We start from the raw sequence: 21,204 nt of genomic DNA, 5'->3' as shown, positions 1-21,204 counted from the left end.
TCTGATCCAAACCACTCATATCAGTTTTTATACTTGATTGCATGGCATTCATTCTGATGGCTGCCAGCCCTTTTTTTGAGGCAACAGTGGTTAAGGTCAAATCCAATTTATTTGAACTTGAATCAGAAGTGTGCATGAGTTGCACCTGAATTGCTCAATGCTTGGTCCTTTAATGTTATTTCAAGCAAATCAATTGTGTTCAAAATCTATTCAGCCCAAATCAATTACATGCAGAAACTTGTATGCATGGGAAGAGCAGACTGTTGAAACCCTTTGAAATTGCTGGAGGTCATGAAGAAAAAGGGGTCAAGGTCAAATTTAAACAGGCTTGTTTTGGCTATCTTTATCCATTCACTCAGATCTTCTTTATGGAAAATAGTATATGTCTCAAAGTAGTGAACAATAACAAACAACCCAATATAGCCTATTATTCATGCAGATATAGGTGATAGATGTTAAAATTGTTATTGTCTATATGTTTACGGTTGTAGGCAGTGTTTTCAGTTTTTTGCCATTGTATAATGCCTTAAGCATTCTTTACATCTTTAAATTTTAATCAAATGCATGAATTCTCCACTATGTCATCAGATGCATTTTACAGAACAAGTTAGAAAAATCCTTGAATTTACAACACAGAAATAAACGTACTTCTTGAGAAGCCAAGATGTGTATTCCAGAGAAGCAGGTATGGGTCAAACAAAAACTTTATAGAAAAGCCATTGTGCATAATCCAAGGAAGTGGGTTCTCCTGTCTAGCCAAAGCAGGAAACAAACTTATTCTTGCCACTTTCTAGTACACAAAAAGGAGCCTTTTGGAGCCACTCAGCATCTGAGTATGCTATTTATATTATGCATATTTTAAAAATACATGAACATTTGCTTGTAAATATCCCAAACAAAAAAGTCAAAAATCTCTTAAAACTCCCAAATATATTGGCTGTGCCTGAAATAGAGTTGCCTTTTTTTCTTCCAAGGCCTTATCTTTATTGACAGCTGCTAATAAAGACAGTGCCATCATTATGATCGGTGTCATTTTCAAGCCATTTTCAAGAACAGCAACGCTGAGATATGGCATCTGCCATTGCCAACGATTTCTATTTTAATCTGGAATAGCAGATACTCATACCTTTGTGGAAATGCCAACCGTGAAATGCAATTGGTTACATGTAATACCCAGAAGTGAGGGAAATCCATGCGTATTCATATCACAGAGTATCAGAAACATTTCTGCCAAGAAATAAAAAATGATAATGAGGGTGAAGTTTCATTTGTACATATAATGATGCCCAGGGTCTGGTACAGGAAGAGTCAGAGCATCAGATGCTTATATGACTTGATTTTGGAGAGAACACAAATGTCTCCTTCCTGTAACCTCCAACTCCTGGGCTCAAATGATCCTCCCACCTCAGCCTCCCAAGTAGCTGGGACTATAGGCATGCCTGACCACACCGGTCTAATTTTTATTTTTATTTATTTACATATTTTTTGTAGACATGGAGTCTTGCTATGCTGCTGGTCTTGAACTCCCGGCCTCAAGTGATCCTCCAGCCTCAGCCTCCCAAAGTTGCATTAAGATTTTTTTTTTAAGACAGTCTCCCTCTGTCACCCAGGCTGGAGTGCAGTGGTGCGATCTAGGCTCACTGCAACCTCCACCTCCTGGGTTCAAGTGATTCTCCTCCTCAGCCTCCTGAGTAGCTGGGATTACAGGCATGCCACCATGCCCAGCTAATTTTTGAATTTTTAGTAGAGACGAAGTTTCACCATGTTGGCCAGGCTGGCCTCAAACTCCTGACCTTAAGTGATCTACCCGTCTCAGCCTCCCAAAGTGCTGGGATTACAGGCTTGTGCCACCATGCCTGGAAGGTTTTAAAACCTCATATTTAATGCCACCATTCCTGGAATAGGTATGCATTATGATCTAATACCTCAGTAGGATTCCTTTATGTCTACTTTTCCACAAATGGATAATGGGAACAGAACAGGTAAGTCTGGATGGACAATAGGAAACAGTGTTAGTCCATAGTGAAGACCATAGCTGGAGAATCCTGCTAATCAAGGGGGCACTGCTGGGGCTGGAAATCAGACACTTCTGAGTTTGAATTCTGACTCTGGCACTGCAAGACATATTGTGTGACATTGGACAAGGACCCTTCTGTGTCTGCATCGCCTAGCTTACAATGGGTGTTATAATAGTACTTTCCTCAAATCACTGATGTGGAGATTGCAAAACACATAATAAACACTTGATAAATGATCAATGGTGGCTATTTAAGTATCTGTCTGGCACAGTTTCAGTCCTGTCTCTAGCACTAAGTGGTGATCAATAAAAGCTTTTTATAATGACTGGTTTACAATGCCTCATAGGACCTACACACACACGTGCGCACGCGTGTACACACACACACACACAAACATAAGAACATGTATTATAGAATTCGGGATGCTTTGGAAAAGTCTATCTCCCTATCTTTGGCCAGGACTACATTCAACCCTCAAAATACAACTGGTAACATTTTCAATTTTTCCCCTAGACAGCTCTCAGTTTATACAGTGACTCTAGATTTCCTTAAAAAACAATTCACTATCAGTTATACAATGTTGCTCTTTTCTTCCAAAAAGGAAATCTGGGCTGTGTAAGGTGGCTCATGCCTGTAATCCCAGTACTTTGAGAGGGGCAGGTGGGAGAATCACCTAAGGCCAGGAGTTTGAAACCAGCCTGGACAACACAGTGAAGCCTCATCTTTACAAAAAAAATTTTTAAAATTAGCCAGGCATGATGGTGCCTCTCTGTAGTCCCAGCACTCTGGGAGGCTGAGGTGAGAGAATAACTTGAGCCCAGGAGTTCGAGGTTGCAGTGAGCCATGACCATACCACTGTACTCCAGCACTCCAGCCTGGGCAACAGAGCCAGACCCTATCTCCAAAAAAAAAAAAAAGAAAAAAAGAAACAAAGAAAAAGGAAAAAGAAAACCTGAAAGCAACAGAGTGGGCTATGAACTGGGTTACAAATTAGGATATCTAAGATGATTTAATTCTAATTTTCACTACTGTAGGCAGTGTGGTGAAATAGTGGTGAAGCTAACTATTTGACCTTCCATTAGTTTTTTTCATGTATAAAATGGACTAACAACCTGTTTCTTTTTGTTCACTATGTTATTGTAAAAGTCAGATGAGATGACATGGAAAAATTTTCTAAAAAGCATAAAGCACTCAAATAATGCAAGACATTTTGATTGTTTTTAAATAGAAACCTTCAGAGGCAATCTTCTGAATGGATGGAAATGCAGCATCCAGTATCAGAGTCTTGGAAAAGGTCAGTATTTATCTTCCCCCTGAACCTTTTGCACATGAGATGTGTTATTTCTTTTGAACATAACCAATATCTAAGGCATCCCATATTAAGCTAATATTCTGCCACTTTACAGTTTTTAGCAAGGTTTTCAATGCAATAAAAAACCGAATTTCCAACAACTCTAACAGTGACAGATCACCAAAATCCCCACATTCCTTTTATTCACTTACATTCTATTACTCTGGGAAATACATCGCTTAGTCCCTGGAAATAAAAATTCCTCACATTAGGATGCAACCAGTGCATTCTGGTCTATTCCTTCATCATCCTTGTTCTGATACAACAAAGAAGAAGGATACTTCCTCCAAAGATCCAGGCATCCAGGTTACATGAGTTTCAGTTGCCAGACTGACATTTGAGGGTATCTCCGCTTTCCCAGGCATCATAACTACGATCCCTCCCAGGAGAATCACCACTTACAGCAAAAGCTTTTGTTAGGGAGGAACCACTGCTAAAAATGCCAACCCGTTACCATAGAAGCTGGAATATATCTTTTACATTATTCTCTCTGCTATGTCAGCTCTCATCTTAGAAAGCATAGATAATGCAACGAAATGGACAAATTTGTTTTGAAGTTTAGGAGTCCCAGCTGAAACACACCACTGAATATGAGCATACCCACCTCGGGCAATGAAAGAAAGGAGAAGAAAGGAATGACAAAGAAAAAGTGGTGAAGATTCTCCTGAATACAAACTTAGTGATTCCCTATTTTGTACTGTTTTTGTCAATTCTAGCTTTCCCCTTCCCCATTACTCATGTTCCACAAATGTAAAGCCTTCAAGATGTGCTAGGTATTCCTCATGTACTTCCCAGATTCAGATCCCTTTTCTGCCTTCCTCCATGCTGCTCTGCTCTGGGAGAACTGACCTCCACAAACCACTGTAATAGGCTCCCTTGCCCTCTTACTGCCTTGCTGAAGAAGCAACTGGAAATCTTGGGGTAGAAGCAGAGCACTGTCTTGTGATTTGACAGTAGTTATGTTCCTCTACCAAAAGCCATAGGTGCTACGTGACAGCCCTCTCCCAGAGCTACTGCTCCCACCTCCTTCCAGGAATTTCACCTTCCCATTGTCCCTTCAGGACAAGGGGCAGTAAGAGCTCCAGATGTGCTTCAGCAGCCCTTGTGGGTTTCCCCTAATCCCATCCAAAGAGATGTGGGCCCATCTTTAAGGTCCCTTAATTACCTCTTGGGAGTGTGATCTATATAAAAGAAAGGAACAAAGTGAAGGTGAGAGGAAGCCATGTTTTACCCAGCGAAGCGATGTCTTTCAAGAACATCAAGGGGAGAAACCACTGGGTTCTAACCTGTGGCATTCTGCCACCTGGGCATTCAGGTCCAATACTGTGAGAACATCAATCCTTTTAAGATAAGCCAGAAATATGAGTTTTTACATGAAATCTCCAGTATTTAAATGTTGGCTGAAATTTGTCTTAAACATTCTTTGGGCCAAATGAAATATTTATACAAGCTGGGTTCAAAGTCCAAGGGACATTGGTTTGGATCCTATATAGACTATGGTGCCTCTTCTTAGAAAGAAAATAAAAATCTGTTTTTCTTTACACTGCACAATTATAACCAAAAAAAGGATGAAAGTCTCATTTTTACAGCTTTTTCTTACACGGTACTTTAGTCCAAAAATAATAACTCTCCCTACCTCATTGGAAGTCTGCAGGCAAAACAGAGAAATATTCAAAACCCCAGAGTCACAGGAATCTTGTTATCTGGGCCTGTTCTAAATGTATGAATCAAGTCAAATCATTTAATTTCAGTGTAGCTCACTCCATTCATCTGCAAAATCAGGATAATTACTTCTTTCCTACCATCTTCACAGAAACATTTGGTTGAAAAATGAAATTATACACAGTAAATGAAAAGCACATTTGAGATCTTCGGAGAATAAAGTGCTATTTAAACCAAGAAGATTAGTAAGAAAAACCTCAGAAGTTTGCCAAAGCATTTTCTCTCTTTCAGCCACATTTCATGACACCAAGGTAACTGTGAACCAATGCCTTAGCCCAACACAGTCCTGTGGAAGACGTATGCAAATCTAAGGTGGTGGTTCTCAACCCTGATGGTGCATTAGGGTGTGTTAGAATCTCAGTAGAAGTTTTCAAAAATCCAGATTCCTAGTCACCATCCCCAGAGACTGTAATTGAATTGATTTGGGTTGGTAGCTTTAAAGAACTCTCCGGATGATTCTAATTTCAGCCAAGCCTAAGAACAATTATTGAGAAAACCTTTTAAATATGTGAAGCAATCATTATTGGTATACATATAATTAATGTAGGAATCAACAGTTTTCCACTTGACACCACCATTGATCATGGCTCACAGTTATTCACATACACAGGGATACACACACATACATAGGCTCTGTCCCTCTATCTTTGTTCATTCACATACTGAACATGATATAGAAGGATAATTATCACTACAATAAAAAACTGTGCTACAAAGCTGTCTGCATAGATTGCCCCACACAATGTCCACAAGAACACATGTGACATGTGAGATGAGTATGGCTATTTTCCCATTTCTAAAGAAGAAAGTAGTCTTAGAGAGGTCAAAATGACTAAGCCAATGCCACACAATGCCACACACCTGCAAGCTGACAGACTTACATTTTGAACCCTGGCAGCCTGACTTTTATAGCCAGTGCACGTAACCACCACAACAGTTTGCTTCCCGCTGTGCCAGACACTTTAAGAGTTTATGAGATGCATAAAAGGAAATGCATACCCTCAAGGAGTTTACAGTCTGAGAAGGGAATTGTGATGCACACTAAAATTCATAGGTTGTATAGTAAAATGGCACAATTGTAGTCCCTGGAGTTAGGAGGAGGTGAATCAGAAGATGGGCAACAGAGCTCCTACTTCCACAACTATAGGGGAAATAAGATGCAAACAAACATTAGAAGGGAGAATGTTATAAGACTACCAGGAGAAGAAACCTTGGTCAAAGCCTAAAATATATTTATATATTGGCCAAGTTCAATGCATTTATTATTCTCATCATCATCTGCCAGCATCATTTGAATCAGATATTTATACCCACCCTAAATTTACCAAATTGTCCGTTCAATTAGCAAACTATGAATTTTGAGAATTCATCTCACCTCAAACTCTAGTTGTGATTCTTACTGAAATTATGTATATAAGCATCACACACACACACACACATACACATACACATATACACTCACACATACCCCTAATAATTTAACTTCCAAAGAGATACACAAGTTGTATTCTTCCACTAGGAATAAATTATGTGAAAGTGAAGTCAACATTTCAGGGAAAAGCCTTAAAATTGAAAACAGAATATGTCCCTTTGTATTTTTATTATCTAAACACAATGAGAAGGTAAGCAGGATCATTTTTTATCCACAACACATAAAATCTGAATTAGTTATGGTCTATTTGTGCACTGACTTAAAACATTCGTTAACAAAACAGAATTTTCTAGTTTACTGGATAAATATACCAGAAATTGCAGAATAATGTCAGGTTGCCAAGCAACCACAGCTCTACTCTACTTTGTGATCAATCCAACTCATTCATCGAGCTTCCTAACCCAGTGATACAGAATTCCAACCAATTTGTTTCTTGGGAAAATTATAGTGACTTTCAGTAACACAATAACACTTTTATTCTCAGAACATAAACTTAAATCCCTTTTGATCAAAGGGATGTGTTCATTCATTATTCTCTACGTGATGCTAATGAGAAAGCTATAATTAACTAACTATACTATTGCGACACACATAAAACAAACTGCAGTAATTAGTAATGTTTAAGGTGTTAAGCAGCCTCCCAAATTAGAAAATACAATCTTTCCTCAAATAAAGATGTACAGAAAAAAGAAAGCAGCATATCTAATTAAATTGAGAATTGTTTCCAGTCTCCCCCAAGGGGTGAGAGGAAAGGCATGTGATCACCAAAATATAAGAGGTTTCACTTTAATAGCAGAGAAAATGGCTCAATGCCAATTCTACTTGTAGGTAGACATAAAATGATAGCGAATAATGTAATCTTTTCTTTGAAAGAATGCTTAGCACAATATTTTTCCAGGAATGAATAGAAAGAATATTATGCTTTCACTCATTAGCTGTGTTAACTTAGCACATTGTATGTAAATCACCATAATAATTGCATTCTCTTCAGACTGAATTAGTCAGAATGAAGCTGTAATCAAAATGTTCATAACTGAAAATATAGTATTCTCAATCTCGGTTTGAAAAAATAACAAGGAACGTTGACTGAATCAGATAATACAGTACATCACTGAAAACAACCTTAGTACAGATATAATTTCATTCTCTTGATTATACCTTTGCATTTCAATTAGGTCCCCAAATTCAGGACTCAACACCTCCCAGTCTGTCATGTTTTCCTACTCTTACCATTTGTCTCTGGACTAACTTAAGTATTCCAAGTGCATTGCTGCTAGATTTTTAGGGAAAATAGAAAATGGTGAAAAGCTAATTTTATTGTTTCTAAAATACATTAGACTCTATTGCACTATTGGCTGTCATAAATCAAAGGGCAAAATAATTTCCAATAAATGAACCATTTAATGCCAAAGCTCCTGGGAAACAATATGTAAATGATCACATGAATTTCAGAGAAGCTGTCACACTAATTCCTCAAGGTACCTTTTAAAGATGACATATTCACGGTGAGGATGAGAGGGTTGTCTTGCAAAGCCAAACACTACTACCTGATATGATACTCTCAGTATTTCCTGACAATCATTCATTCAAATCTGACACCATTAGTTCCCCAACTATTACTTAATTTTCCTTTATCGGTTAAAAATAGAAGAATCTTAAATCAGTCTTGATCATTACTGTTATTTTTCTATAAAAGCGAATCAGCCTAAATTATTTCAACAAAGCAATTTTGGGGCAAATAACCTCGTATCTTCAAAGATTTCAGAAGCAACTATAAAATCAGGTTTCTATCCAGCAAATGTTTTTCTGGGTGAGCTCTATTTTGTAAAGATCACTAAGGATCTTTGTGATGGTGACATCTGTCAGGCTTTACTTGCCTCAAGTTCACCAAGAAATGCCTATATTTTAATAATCAAATGATTTTAAAAATTTATTTAAAACCAATTCATGTAATGAGATGAATTAACTTAAATGTAATAAGTATAGTATGTGCAATATCAACTCCTCTTAGACCTACAGCTAGGCCCATGAAATGTACGGTTTACTTATCAGCAGATAGGTTGGAGGACCTATATAACCATGAGGAATCAATAAATATCTATTGCCTTTTCTTTTTTTTTTTTTTTGAGACGGAGTCTCGCTCTGTCGCCCAGGCTGGAGTGCAGTGGCGCGATCTTGGCTCACTGCAAGCTCCGCCTCCTGGGTTCACTGCAAGCTCCGCCTCCTGGGTTCACGCCATTCTCCTGCCTCAGCCTCTCCAAGTAGCTGGGACTACAGGCGCCCGCCACCACGCCCGGCTAATTTTGTGTATTTTTAGTAGAGACGGGGTTTCACTGTGGTCTCGATCTCCTGACCTCGTGATCCGCCCTCCTCGGCCTCCCAAAGTGCTGGGATTAGAAGCGTGAGCCACCGCGCCCGGCCTGTAGCCTTTTCTTTAAAGAAAAGGATCTGTAAGTCTACATACAACAGATAACAATCTGGAAAACATATATTCATCATCATAGTCCTGTGCTGCAGGGAAGTGGGTACAAACATACCCTGAGAGAGATTTTAATAAGTTGCCATAGCCAGTACTCACACCCATCCACTAATAACTATTTGTCTCCATCGATTTCCTCACAATATTCAGGAGCTTGCAAGGAATGATTATACACTACGTTCTGCCATTGCTAAAGGTAAATCCACTGCAGCACTTAAGGCCATAAAATGGAAAGCCAGCGTATACATAGGCTCTGTAACCAAGTTAAATTATGAAAGCCAAATGGTGGTCCCTCACAAAGAGACTGAAATTAAGACAAATCCAACTGCAACATCTGCAGGTGAAAGAGAAAACACAAAGATTTACAAAAAAAAACTGTGGGATAAACTTTTTATTTTCTTGTCACCAAAAGTTTCCCCAAAGAGCTTTCTAAGCTTCTCTCTCCATCAATATACTGAAAAGCCAACTTCATCAGCAGTTGATCAGTTTCTCTCTTCCAATCTGCTGCAAGCCAAAGCTTTGTAGGAGTTGGACTGTGCAGTACAAATATTCAATTTTAATTAAGATTATTCTCCAAAATTAGAAAACGCAGAATTTTTACTTCAATGAAAATGCAGAGAAATGAGAATGCACCATATGTAATTAAACTGAGGATTAACTAACAGTAATGCCATCAACAACAATAACTAACTTTTGAGTGCTTATGCGTCAGACATGGTGTTAAATTACTTGTATCATCTCATTCCATTCTTGCAACAACCCAATATAGAGGGTATTGATAATCTCCGTATTATTGAGAAAGGGAAACTGAGGCACGTAGTTAAATGGCTAGTCCAAAGTGACACATCACAGTGATGGTGGAGCTGGAATTCGAAGCCACGTGGGCGCCCCGGGAGCCTCCGCCTAGAGCGAGCCCAGGTGGCTCACCAGTTACCCATCTCCACGCGCACGCGCAAATCTCCCCACCCACGGCGCGTTCCAGCGGGAGCGCGCTATCGCGCACACGCCTGGCCAGGCAGCCGCTTGCTGGCTCTGGGGCTGCTCCGCTGCTCCCACTAGCTGCACTGGACCCCGGCGCCCTTCGAGGAGGGGCTGAGCCTGGGGCTCCCTCTCCGCCGGGCCACCCAGCGGTGCCGACGCACACCTGTCCTCCGCCGCTGGCCTCCCACGCCTTCTCCTGCCCGCCTTCCCGCCCAACAGCCCAAACGCCCACCCTGCGCGCCGTCTGGGGCGGGGGTACCTGGGCCCGCCCGGCTGCTGCTCCTCTGGCCTGTGGTTTTTCGCAGGAATTCCCCAGCCCTGTCCCTGGCTGAGAAACTGTGGCTCGCAGTGAGCCCGGAGAGTGGGAACGGAGGGGCTGGCTTTCCCCAGCCTCCCGGCTCCAATCGCTGCTCTCCAAATTAATCACTTTCTCCGTGCTGCCTCCCCACGCACACTCACACTCAAAAAAAAAAAAAAAAAAAAGCAAGAGAAAAAGAGAGGCACAAAGAGGAAGAAGGGACCATCCGTGACTGGCATCTTTAGCTCCCTGGGCTCCACTACCAGGAGCCATGGCAACCAAGGCCCCCGGCCTGCCCTCTCGCCCCCTCGGCGGTCTGGGGAGGTGGAGCTCTAGCCCCTCTCTGGTTTTTCGTGCTCCCCAACCCCACAACCCCACGGTCCATTGATTCCCCGCTTCCAGGCTGGCGGCATTTTCGGAACCCCCCTGGGATCTAGAATCCTCTCCTGAGAGTAGGAGCCAGACAGGGGCAGTGGATTAGGAGGGGATCTGAGCCCCACACACTAGGAGGTGTCCAGGGGAGTGAGGGGCGTGGTGGGAGAGAGAGGCCAGGACTGACCCCCAAACTAGCTAGACCTCGGACCCCCACCCGAGAGAGGACGGGAATCTATAGAGGATCTGGAATCCTCTTCAGAGAGTAACGAGGGATGGGGTGGGAGAGGCTGGAAATACGAGGGTCAACCTACCGGCGACCAGCGGGAGTGAGTGGGACCCGGCGGATTCGGGGACCCAGTGTACTCCGTCCGACTGACCCCGAGCTGTCTGAATCCAGCCTCGGCCACCCGGGGGCGGGGCTTGAAAAGGGGGTGTCTCTTCCCGGGTGAAGGCTGAGGGACCTCGGACCACCCCCACTTCAGAAAAGGAATCCTGACTGCGCACCATTTCCTTTCCATAACGAGTTGACCCCCTCCTCCCGGGAGCAAACCTTTAGCCCTTCCTCCATAGGAGACCCCCCCAGGGCTGGCACGAGAGATGCAAATTGACCCCCACCCCTGACACACCTGCGTCGCCTCCAGCAAGCGATCTGTCCGGTACCTCCCCTCGGGCAACTTCTCCCCCAAGCTGGCTGGAAGCTGGGACGGGGACGGGCAGGGTCCGGTAAGCTCTGGACGGATCCAAGGGAGTTTCTTGCCGGCCACTCCCCGCTGGTCCGCACCCGGGGCTGTCCACGGAGGTCCCGCCTGTCCCCTCCCGCTGCTGGCTCTGGCCGCGGGAAGGCTGGACCTGTTCTGGCTTGCACCGGGATCTACGCCCTCCTGCCAGAGGCTGGCTCTCGACTCTCCTCCCTTCCTCGATTCTGCGCCGCCACCCCTCACCCACGCCGCTTATTTTCCCTCCCTTTGCACACTCCCATGGGACAGGGAGAGTTACAGGCTTAAGACTTTATCTCATTGTGGAAAGCAAGAGACCAAGCCAAAAACTTTGGTCGTGCTTTTCAACATCTCTGGTCAAAAGAGGTAGGATCTCTGCTTGCTTATCTGCAAAAGCGACATTTAAAAGAAACGCCCCCCCACCCCCTCCCCGATGGTTTCACTCAGTTCATATTCCATACACAGGTCGCCAATCTGGTTTTCTCCCACTGCTGCATGTTAGAGGGGTGTGGTGCCATGTACATATTAAAAATGGTCTTCTTGCTTTCCTTCATTTAAGGGCGTGGTGGGGCTTACTATTGAATTTACAAAATATGCTACAACCATCCGCTGTCAAATTGTGCATACATAAATTTACAGATCTACTAGTCTCACAACTTTTGCCCTAATACAGTCTATAATTTTACCATATTGTTTCATAACGTTTTTCCTACTAATCCTTTATTAATTCACTATTGGAGAAGAAAGCCTTCTGTACTCATATTCAGTGCAAAAAGCCAGTTCTGATGCCTTATCAATCCACAAACACATAAAAATATTTTAGGATTCCAAAATTCATATGGAAAAATTATAATTTTTAGCACTACATTTGATTTATATGCCACTTTATTTTTTTTTCCAATATGGTGGTATTTTCCAAAAATTTTTACAGGATACCACTTTTTAAAATCCTGTTGAATGTAAGTCCTCTTTGTTGGTAAGAGAATTATTGACTTCTAATTTTTACTCCACTAAGGCTGTGAGATTGACCTTACAGCCTCATTTTGTTTTCATCTAGCTCATTGAACAATGAGGATATTTAGCTCCCCTCAGAGCTACCCTCAGAGTTGGATGAGCTAGCCTCAGAGTTGGATGCCACCACCGGGAGCAGCAAAATCGAAGGCAACTCATGATTCTGCCTCAGAAGCAATGGAATAAAATATTTTGAAAATGAGTAAATGGACTTTTAAATTTTAATCATTGCTAACCTTGGGGCCTCGATTCTGTCAGTTCGTGTGTGGGCACAGTTCTTACCAACTGCCTTGGCAAACTGTGAATGCAAGTGAGGGCAGGATTTGTCCTAAGTTTAAATTGTACTGCTGGAGTGATTTTCTTTTGCCTGAGGCATCATTATTCACGTGGCATGTTTTCTAAAGTAGAAACAAAGATAGAATATTAAATAAAATTCCAACAGGGGGAACTACTCTGCCTGTAGAAAAACATTTCCAAGGTCAAAGAACCACGAGAGAACAACAAAGCGAAGTTGGTCTCAGGAGTTTACCATCTTCTGGGTAAACGTCAGCTGAGCAAGGGACTCAGAACTCCATTTTGGCCAGACCAACAGAGTTCTCTTAAATATATAGCTCCTTCTTTCTTGGTGATTTTTTTTCTTGACAATAGAATCATTATTTACAAAACAAATATTTATTAAGCACCTATTATTTAATCAATCACTGGTCTGGGTGCTAGCGTTCAGTATGAAACTCAATAGACATGGCCAATTGCCTTTTTAAAAAATCAAATACCTTCCAAATATATTAGACAATACCAAGCCACAATACCCAAAACAAGAAGATGGTCAGTCCTTAAATATGAGTTTTTAATTGAAAGGGAGATAACATACTTCTAAGCTTCTGACATTGCATATAAATGAAGAAATAATAGCCACACATTGCTTACTAGGGACAGTAAGGAAGTCAGCTTGTATGCAATACATGTTATCCCAGGCAACCAAATTTTAAGAAAGAAAAGAGGGAGATAGGGAAAATCTAGGGAAGGAAAAAAGGGAGTAAGAAAGGAAGAAAGGGCCGGGCGTGGTGGCTCACGCTTGTAATCCCAGCACTTTGGGAGGCCGAGGCGGGCGGATCACGAGGTCAGGAGATCGAGACCACAGCGAAACCCCGTCTCTACTAAAAATACAAAAAAATTAGCCGGGCGTGGTGGCGGGCGCCTGTAGTCCCAGCTACTAGGAGAGGCTGAGGCAGGAGAATGGCGTGAACCTGGGAGGCGGAGTTTGCAGTGAGCCGAGATGGGGCCACTGCACTCCAGCCTGGGTGACAAAGCAAGACTCCGTCTCAAAAAAAAAAAAAAAAAAAAAAAAAAAAAAAAGAAAGGAAGAAAGGAAGGAAAGAAAGAAGGCAAGCAAATGATAAACCAAGAAAGGAAATAGTATTTTTTAAGGCAATGCAAAAGGAAGACAGATGACCTAAATTTCTACATCCAAGAAACACCTCATAGCTGTCGTCTCTAAGGATGAGTTCATATTTTTGATACATTATCAAAAGCAGGCAACACATCTAGGTTTGCCTGGCCCAAGGAATTCACAACTCTACAGCCCGAGCTTCCAGTAAGGCTGGAAGCAGAAGGCAGTCCCCAGCCAGAGTGGATGCTTGCTAGAGATACCTTCTGCTGCTGCTTTGGAATCCTCCCCTGGCTCCCATTCTACTGTCTGACACTTTGTTCAGACCCATTTCCCATTCAACATACAATCCTAATCTATCAGGCATCCCACAGTTGCACATAGGTGCTAGAGAAAGAAGATATACTTATGAGTCACATGGAAATTTGATTGCCTTAGCTTTGAAAGGTGTGAATTTTCTCTCTGGTAATTGAGGAAGGCCGTTTCAAATGAAAATACTAATATCAAGCCACAAAAAAAGGGGAGAAAAGGGTACTATCATGAATAGAAGCAGAAGGTGAGAGAGATAGGCCAGTCATCTGTAAAAAGATAAAAGGTATTAAAAGCTGGGGCATTTTTCAGCTTTTCCTGCTGATTTACTGCCTACCTCCCTCCTGAACCGTCATTTGGTATCATTCCCAGAGCTAGGGCCATTGAAGTAGTATTGCCTTTTGGCAAATACAAGTAGCTAGTGATATGGCATCATTCCTAGAAAAATTGTTTAGCAGAAGAGCTGGAGTTTTGAAAATGGCATTTCAGTCTAGCAGTTCCAGATAGTCACAGATCAACAGGGGCTTTCCGGCCAACTGCTGTAATAAAAAAATAAAATAAAAAATAAAAAGCAGGAAGCAGGATGTTCCACTGAGGAATACATCCTTCAAAAGCAACCTTGAAAGTACAAAGCAGCCACTTCAGCTTAGATATTAATAAAACTAAAAAGACCATATTAATTCTGCAGAGTTATCCTGACAGAGTCAATACTCCTTTAACTTGTCCTTTAATACAAGAACAAAAGGATATGTATTAAAAATCAAAGGGCAATAATTCTGGAATAAATAAAAAGGTAAAATCTTGTATTGCGTGCCATGGATCATTAATATGTATGATTCAGCCCTGGGAGGTCATGAAATCAAATATTTTCACTGGATTTTTTTTTAAAAAGGCTCAGAAACTTTGTGGCCATTAATAACATTATAATTATGTAGCCAAGATAATGTTAAGTGTTTTCAAATCTCATGCTTTCAGGCATCCATTGATAACTCGTGCAGGTCAGAAGGATTTCCCACCCTCCTATCAGCAATGCCTATAATGGCTAGTTTTCTCTCCTATTGATGGTTTTCTCCAAAGTCCTATGCCCCCAAGTCTTATCTCAAAGGCCTGTGAACTGAGTTATAGGATGAATTCCTATTTGTTGGAGAAAGTCCTCATATGTCTGGAGGATGAGAATTTCTTCTAAACCTCTCTATTTCCAACATGGTATGAAATCTTTTCAGTCTGGAGGGGACCTTAGATAACATAATCTTCCATAGCTTCCTTTTATATCTGAAAAGAGTAAGGTTCAGAAATTTTATCAGAGCTGTATAACTGGTTAATGGCCGAGAATATATTGAAAAAAATCCCCAAATTTTTAATCTTGTATCATTTGACAGGATGAAAAGTCACTGCCATCTTTGAAGATAATTTTATTTATTATTATTCTGTTGCAGCAAACAAGACAAATATTGAATAGTGGGATAGCGAGTAATACCAGGAGCATAAGGGCTGATCTTTTTACAGAGACACAGAGCCAAAATGAAGTTTATCCTTTTCTTTTTTTTTTTCCAGTTGTTTTTGAAAGTATGTTTTCCGCTCAATGTAAAAGAAACATGTTAGAGAGAAAGGAAAGACTAACAAGAACTTGTGGCAGCCACAGGTTGTTCTCCACTTCCTCTGCCCCCACTAATCTGTTTCGTTGTTGTTGTTGCTGTTGCTCTTGTTGCTGTTGTTTTTGTTGTTGTTGTTGTTGTTGTTTGAGACGGACTCTCGCTCTGTCGCCCAGGCTGGAGTGTAGTGGCGCGATCTCGCCTCACTGCAAGCTCCGCCTCCCGGGTTCGCGCCATTATCCTGCCTAAGCTCCGGGAGTAGCTGGAACTACAGGCGCCCGCCACCACGCCCGGATAATTTCTTTTTGTATTTTTAGTAGAGACTGATTTTCACCGTGTTAGCCAGGATGGTCTCCTGACCTCGTGATCCGCCCGCTTCGGCCTCCCAAAGTGCTGGGATTACAGGCGTGAACCAATCGCGCCCGGCCTAATCTGTCCTTTTTCTCCTTCTGGACACAGGGCCACTAACCTAAAGACTAAATTTTCTAGTCACCCTTTTGACTTAGTTTGGTTCTAGGACTAGGTTCTCACCAAAGAGACATGAGGAAAAATGCTGTTGGCAACTCTCAGCTCATCTACTTAAAGATAATCTAGATTCACTTCTCCTTTTCCTTTTGACTAACCCACAGTAGTAAAAGGCTCATGTTGAGGATGACAAAGAAGCCCCACTCCGGCTTGAATTCCTACATGACTCTGAGGATCAAAACCTACTTAATACTATAAAAAGTTAAATGTCCCTTTTCTATTTGAGCCAATCTCCTTTGGAGATTTTATTATAACTGCTTAAACTTTATCCTTAATGCAACTGTAATCTCTGTCATCAGAACAATTTCAGAAGAATAGTTCAGAAAAATAAGAATGGAAGCTACCATGAATAACTGTTGTTTTTTGCTTGCCAAGCATTTATCTCCATTCATTTAGCCCAGTTGGACCTAGGGAATAATATCTGCTATGTTTATGTGGCTGAATTGAGGCTAATTCCAATGCTTTCTAGTTACCCCTGGTCCATGTGACACGGCACGAGCAGCCAATATTTTCTACTCATAAGTCTATGGGGACTAAAGCTATGAAGGGCATCAGACCCAACAGAAGCCAATGAGAAACCTACCTTGGATTTATGCATGAGCTACTAGGAAAAAACTGAGAGTTGCTCAGCAGGTATGACATAAGGCAGGAGAAACTCGCTGCTTCTTATCACCACTTAGAAAGAGCCTTCCTGAGAATAAAGTCACCATAGAGAAAAGAGGAGAGAGAAAGATACTTGACAATTATATTTGAAGACCTAGATCTTCAAATAAACTGAAAGGTTATTTTTTATTAAAAGCTGAAACTGGAATACAACTTGACCTTGTAGCTAGGTGAGACAAAAAATGTTTCATGTAAAATAGTTTCAATGGTTTCCTGTTTCTTAAAATCAAAATAATTCTTATTCATGATACATTTCTAATGTACATGATAATTACTCTCTTGTTATAGGTTGTTTAGTAAGAGGCGTATATATGGCAAAAAAAAATCTTCATTTCATAAACTAACCCAACTGGTGGTGACTTACTGAAACACAGTGTCCAAAGGATCCTGACCCTGCATCTGAGCTGAGCAGGAAAGGTTAAAGTGACCTATTAATGATTTCTATCACAGATATTATACAAGAGATAATTCTCATGTGTTAGGTATTTACTATTCTTGCTTTAAGATATTCTTAAGGTTTAGCATACATTTAGACACAGGTGGGGACTTTATTCTTTTGAACTGTGATATAATAGGACATCCTTTTAAGGCATATTTTTATCTGTTTTTTTAAAAAGCCATGGACCAATTAGCCCTCTCCATGCATTGTTTAGGAATCATATTTCATGCTTTCAATTAACTTTATTTTCTTACAAAATAAACAAATTAATTAGCAGACATGTACTGAAATCACAGATTGCTAGTATGTGATGCACTGTGTTAACACAAACAAAACTCAATTTTTTTACAAGCATTGCATTGGATTTATTTTCTTCCAGGGGTTAAATGAGACCTATCAATTTATTTTTTTCATGTTGTTTTCAGAATATGATAAACAGACAAACCTTCTTAGGCATTCAAAGCACTATGCCACAGTACAGTAAGCCCACAGCAAGGGTTCCAAATCTTCTGTTTATATTGACATGAAAAATTTGCCTTATCTTATGGGGATTAGTTACTCTCTCTTATGCCATATCCTTTGTGTTTCTCACTTAGCTAGTTTTGTGCCAGCTCGTACTACAACACTTAAGGTCACATAACCAGGCAAGAGCTTTATATGTAACACTTGTATTGCCCATATATTGAGTAGAGTTTTCTCCAAACAGGAAACACTTACTGACTTAGATTCCTTTTTCTATATCTGAGTGAATGCACAATAATACAAATATAAAACACATTTTCAAATATTATTACTTGCATATAGAACCCATCTTAAAAGTTTCCTAAAATTAAACACTTATACACCGTTGCTGGGAATGTAAATTATTTCAGCCACTGTGTAAAGCAGTTTGGAGATTTCTCAAAGAACTTAAAACAGAGCTACCATTCAACCCAGCAATCCAATTACTAGGTATATACCCAAAGGAAAATAAATAGTTCTACCAAAAGACACATTCACTCATACGTTCATCGCAGCACTATTCACAATAGCAAAAACATGGAATCAACTTAGGTACCCATCAACAGTGTATTGGATACGAAAATGTATACACCATGGAATACCATGCAGCCATAAAATAAATAACAAAATTGTGTCCTCGTTAGCAACATGGATGCAACTGAAGGCCATTATCCTAAGCAAATCAAGGCAGGAGCAGAAAACTAAATACCACGTTCTCACTTACAACTTGGAGTGAAACATTGAGTACACGTAAACATAAAGATGGCAACACTAGACAATGGGGACTAGTAGAAGAGGGAGGGGAGGAGGGGACTAAGGACTGCAAAATTAATTACTGGGTACTATGCTCGATGATCCTGGGTGACAGGATCATTCACACCCCAAACCGTAGCACCATGTAATAATATACCCATGTCACAAACCTGCACATGTACCACTGAATCTAAGATAAAATTTGAAATGATTTTTAGAAATTCCTAAATTTAAGCAGATTTTAAAGTCTTAAATATGAATAAAGGAGGAAATTTGATGATGAAAGTCTCAAATATTTCTGGGTACTTAGAATATTCTGATACATTTATCCAAAGATGAAGTAGAGAGGCTAACAAGAATGATGAATATATTCAATGTGGATAATAAGGAACAAACACAAATCAATTAAATAACTTGATAATATTTTGCCAAAGAAAAAATAGTAAAGCCAAAACTTAATTGCATGACACAATTGTAGCATGAAAGCCATATTAAACATCACTAATGTATGCAACCATTTTACAAAAAAATTACATGTTATTTTACATTACAATTTAATAACAAAAATAGCAATTATAAGAGGTTTAAAGATGTACATGACCCAGGCATTCCACTTCTAAGACTCTATACAATGTAAGCAAACTGAAATACAGAAAACTCTATATTCCCATAGATATTCAATGATAAAATAAATTATAAATATCTAAGAACATAATTACTAGTTTAAACCATATGAAATTACCATTATCTGAGCATTTCTGACCTGGAACAATGACAATTTCACATTGTTTAATCTAATAGATTATTCTGCAATCCTGTAATGAAGCAGCCAATAAAATTATGATTTCAAAGTTTTGTAATACGAGAACTCTTTCCAATGTGAAGTTATACATTTCTAATAATGGGTCCTTTCAGAACCAACCAACCCTAAAACTGTGAAGTATAGACTAGGTGTGGTAGTTTACACCTGTAGTCCCAGCACTTTGGGAGATGAAGGCGGGTGGATCACCTGAGATCAGGAGTTTGATACTAGCCTGGCCAACAGGGTGAAACCCCATCTCTACTAAAAATACAAAAATTAGCTGGATGCAGTGGTGCACACTTGTAATCCAGCTACTCAGGAGGCTGAGGCAGGAGAATTACTACAGTCTGGGCAGCAGAGGTTGCAGTGAGCTGGGATCACACCACTGCACTCCAGCCTGGGTGATAGAGCAAGACTTTGTCTCAAACAAAACAAAACAAAACAAAACAACTATGAAGTATAGACAAAATATAAAATGCAAGTACCTGAAGACACTGGAAAGTAACAGGCAGATAGTGAAGGGGGCAGACAACTGGAAGAAGGGAACAACACTGGGTAAGTTTCCTACTTTACAGCTTTTAGGGAAGATCAAGACCCAGTCTGTCCATTCTAGGTGGATAAAATGAGGAAAGTAAACTTGCAGTTATTGGCTTGAAGAAGCAAGGGACAGAGCTTGGGGAACCAGAGCAACTGGAAAACGTTGAGGAGAAATCAATCAAGGAGAAGGCCCCATATTCTATGTGTAAATGATGCCCAATCCCTGGCTATCCTCTGAAATATGCATCAGTGGGTGCTATAGACTGAATATATGTGCCTGCCCCCTAACTTATATGTTGAAACTTAATCTTTAATGAGATAATATTTGGAGATAAACCCTTTGGGGAGTGATCAGATCAGGATAGTGGGGCCCTTATGACTGGGATTAGTGCCTTCATGAAAGAAGTCCCAGAGAACTCCTTCACCCCTTCGATTATGTGAGGACACTGGGAGAAGGTGCCTGCCTATAAACCAGGAAACCAGCCCTCACCAAACAACAAATCTTCCAGTACCTTGATTTTGGACTTCCCAGCCTCCAGAACCGTGAGAAATACATTTCTGTTGTTTATAAGCCACCTGGCTTATAGTATTCTGTTACAGCAGCCAGAATTAAGACAGCAAGATAGTCTCCAAACAGCTCTGCTGAGGTTAAAAGAATTGAATTGAGATTTCAACAACCATCCACTTTAAAGGGCACTATAGTTTGATTTCTGCTACATTTACTGCCTAGTAGTCAAAACAGAAGTTAATATAATTTGGAGAATATGACAGATTCTGAAATCTCTACAATGACCAGAAAATAATTCAAAATGACTCAACATATGATAAAACCAGACAATGTGTTCCATACTCAAAGAGAAGACAACAGAGATGACCCCTGAGATGACCTACTGAACACTGGACTTAGCAAACAAGGAATTTAAAGCACACTTGTAATTGTGCTTAAGGAATACAATAATATATTAATATTTTTCAAAATGAACCTAAAATTGAGAAACCTAAACAGAGAAATATAATTCTTAAAAAAGATCCAGAAAGCGCCGGGCGCGGTGGCTCACGCTTGTAATCCCAGCACTTTGGGAGGCCGAGGCGGGCGGATCACGAGGTCAGGAGATCGAGACCAGGGTGAAACCCCGTCTCTACTAAAAATACAAAAAATTAGCCGGGCGTGGTGGCGGGCGCCTGTAGTCCCAGCTACTCGGAGAGGCTGAGGCAGGAGAATGGCGTGAACCCGGGAGGCGGAGTTTGCAGTGAGCCGAGACTGCGCCACTGCGCTCCAGCCTGGGCGACAGAGCGAGACTCCGTCTCAAAAA

At 40.8% G+C, this 21,204-nt stretch overlaps 1 protein-coding gene and 1 long non-coding RNA gene across 8 annotated transcripts in view; one reads left to right on the top strand and one right to left on the bottom strand.

The window, feature by feature from the left end:
• Positions 1 to 11,582, bottom strand: part of CHL1 (cell adhesion molecule L1 like) — a 213,917-nt gene extending 202,335 nt beyond the window's left edge. For 3 of the 7 annotated variants that reach the window (XM_032149512.2, XM_058437170.1, XM_058437169.1), the window contains exon 1: positions 10,968 to 11,040. The gene's annotated coding sequence lies outside the window, so the exon portion shown is untranslated. Of the gene's footprint in view, positions 1 to 10,242; positions 10,418 to 10,967; positions 11,041 to 11,282 lie in introns of those variants that run through there. The other 4 variants (XM_032149510.1, XM_032149515.2, XM_032149514.2 and 1 more) reach the window with 3 other exon arrangements.
• LOC116466667 (uncharacterized) lies at positions 10,995 to 12,585 on the top strand. Its single transcript, XR_004247622.1, has 5 exons — positions 10,995 to 11,379; positions 11,643 to 11,738; positions 11,838 to 11,890; positions 12,304 to 12,348; positions 12,430 to 12,585. It is a non-coding gene; the product is annotated as an uncharacterized LOC116466667 (long non-coding RNA).
• The last annotated feature ends 8,619 nt before the right edge of the window (positions 12,586 to 21,204 follow it).

Source organism: Hylobates moloch, unplaced genomic scaffold, assembly GCF_009828535.3.
Source record: "Hylobates moloch isolate HMO894 unplaced genomic scaffold, HMol_V3 SCAFFOLD_4, whole genome shotgun sequence".
NCBI classification, from domain to species: Eukaryota; Metazoa; Chordata; class Mammalia; order Primates; family Hylobatidae; genus Hylobates; species Hylobates moloch.
The sequence above is the reverse complement of the archived record's forward strand: the minus strand, read 5'-3'. Positions and strand labels throughout refer to the sequence as shown.